Source organism: Myotis brandtii, unplaced genomic scaffold, assembly GCF_000412655.1.
Source record: "Myotis brandtii unplaced genomic scaffold, ASM41265v1 scaffold154, whole genome shotgun sequence".
Classification (NCBI taxonomy): domain Eukaryota; kingdom Metazoa; phylum Chordata; class Mammalia; order Chiroptera; family Vespertilionidae; genus Myotis; species Myotis brandtii.
The window spans coordinates 1848084-1851083 of record NW_005355584.1 but is presented as its reverse complement, the minus strand read 5'-3'; positions in this window follow the sequence as shown (position 1 = coordinate 1851083).

Below are 3000 nucleotides of genomic sequence, written 5' to 3'. Positions count from 1 at the left end.
TGGCTTTTAGAAAAACATTTCTCAAGAGTTTGCTGTGGGATTTCAGTAGCAAATGCAGTGGTTAAGCTCTTGAATGCTGTGATACAAATGACTAGATTCAAACCCTAACTCTGCCATTTCCTAGAATTATTTCCTCAGCGTAATTCATTCATTCTGGACAAATCTCTGCTTCTTCATCTATAAAGTGGAGCTAAAAATAGACCTGCATCATAGGATTGTAATATATTTAGACAATTCGTTTAAAATGATTAGCACAGTCCCTGAGATATAGCAGTGCTTGATAAAAACTAGGTGTGCTTAATATCATAAAAGCCAGTATATATCATATAGTAGGTACCCAATAATCTATTTAATTTTATTAGAATAATTTTAAAAGTATAAACAAGAGAATTATAGAAATAAAAAAATAATAAAAACTGAACATCATTTTATTAAATTCATGACCTATTATGACATATTACTATCTCGTCTTTCATAGCCACACTACCACATTACAATAGTCCCATAAATAAATAAGTAAAACTATTGCTGTTGGGGATTTAGCATTAAAGATTCAAGTAAATAAAGATATTGACTTTTGACAGTTATTCTACCTGTATGTAAATATATCTGCAGTGTAGCAACATTCTCCATGAAACATTTTCTAAAGCATTTAATACTTGCAGAAGATATTAAATTTCTTGGTAGAAATTAATCCAATATGCATTGCCTATACTTCAAGCAACATTTTCAGTAGTTTAGATAAAAATAATTTGACAGCAACTGAGGCTTATATTTTAGAATTTTTGCTAAATTTTGGGGCCCTGGAAGTATTGTGAGACATGGTAGAGGTAATGATCTGGGCAAATTGAAAAGTGTGATACTGAGTAGGCAAATAAAGAAAGGTATCACTGCTCTGTATGAATCATTTCCAAACTATTTAATAATGTTCTTAGGCATTATCCACTGGCAGACTTTTATCAATGGGTAATTAGAGCAATACAAATAAAGTAACAAGCAGAGCTTCTAATTGGGCCAATCCTATATAATAAAAGCCTAATATGCAAATCAACCGAAAGGCGGAACAACCATTGGAATGACCAGTCACTATGATGTGCACAGACCACCAGAGGGCAGACACTCAACGCAGGAAATGCCCTCTGGTGGTTAGTGCTCTCCCACAGAGAGAGCACCACTCAGCCAGAACCCTGGCTCACGGCTGGCGAGCACAGCAGTGGTGGCGAGAGCCTCTCCTGCCTCCGTGGCAGTCCTAAGGAGCAGCGAGATGAGCAGTAAGGAGCAGCAAGCAGGAGGGATGTAAGGAGTGAAGGGTCCCAGACTATGAGACGGCGCAGGCTGGGCTGAGGGACTCCCTCCCAGTGCATGAATTTCATGCACCAGGTCTCTAGTACAATAATTTCTTTTCAGAAGAAACCAGATATGAAAATATTTTATAAAATTGAAAATATGTATTTATATATTTTTCATAATGAAGATACATTTCTGGGAATGTTACAAGGACTTAGAAAAGTCTGTAACATTTTGTGACTTCAGGATTTGAAATAAGACCTCACTGTCTGCTCATCCTTTCAGATATGCCCTTGATTCTACTTTATTCGTCAGAGCCATTCTATATAACCTGGCTATTATCATTACATTTAGTATCCAAAGGAAATAATAGCCATAGTCTCTTCTAGTCCTTCAGTCAATGAGCTGGAAAATAAAAAGAGAAATAGGAACTGAAGTACAGGAAGGTGTACCATAGTAGAGAATTGAAAATTAGAGTTTCTAAAATAATGATTTGGATTCTTAGTTAAATATTTATTTGATACATTGAACAGATTAATCCTACAAAGTGATATTTCTAGACCATTTTTAGAAACCATCTAATATTAAGTAAATCTGATTTTTAGAAATGTATTTATCAAACTGTCAAATTAGTCAGTATGCATTTGTTATCACAATGACTTGTTTGTGGAAAATATCTGGCATTATATTTACAATTTATTTATTTATTTATTTTTTGCTTGATGTGGATAAAGTGAAGACAGGAATTAGTTCTACCGCTTTTTAAAAATTCAAATGACAAGACATTACAATAGATAAAACAGAAAAATCATAGTAGAGAAATGGAGAGAGACAAAATAAGAGAGAGGAATAAATATAAGAGATAAAACGTTTACATTAAGAATAAAACAGGGGTAAGAGAGATCTTTAATATTAAAATGATTTTAAGAATTCATTATGTAAAAATTTAAGCCAAACTTTCAAAAAGTTCAATGAAATGAATAAATAGCTCAAAAGATACAAAATGCCACAGCTAAGTCAATTAGAATTAGATATAATGAAGAGACCTATATTTAGTAATAGAAAAAATAATATATTAATAGATAAAATTGTCACAAAAAAAAACTTTAGTCCCAAATAATTACCAGGTGAATATTAAGAACTTTTAAAGAAATAAACCGCCAAAACCTGTGGATAGAGCGTCGGCCTGCGGACTGAAAGGTCCCAGGTTCGATTCCGGTCAAGGGCATGTACCTGGGTTGCAGGCACATCCCCAGTGGGAGATGTGCAGGAGGCAGCTGATGTTTCTAACTCTCTATCTCTATCCCTTCCTCTCTGTAAAAAATCAATAAAATATATTTATTAAAAAAAAAGAAATAAACCAATTCTAATCAAATTCTTTGAGTAAATAGGAAAATTATAGTTAATAGTTAATAGAAGGAAATATGTCACACCTAATTTTATGAGGCCTGTAATATTTTTATACAAAATGATATGTGCACAAGGTGTTTCCTTGTTTTCTATGAAAGAGACTAGGAAATCCTCAAGTGTCCATGTATCAGGACATGATATATAAAAGATAACATATCAACGTAATAGAATACTTTGCAATCATAAAAGTAAAATGAGAAACTTTTTATATTTTATACTAGAGGCCCGGTACACAAAAATTTGTGCACCTGGGGGTGGGGGTCCCGCAGCCCGGCCTGTGCCCTCTCTCAGTCTGGGACCCCT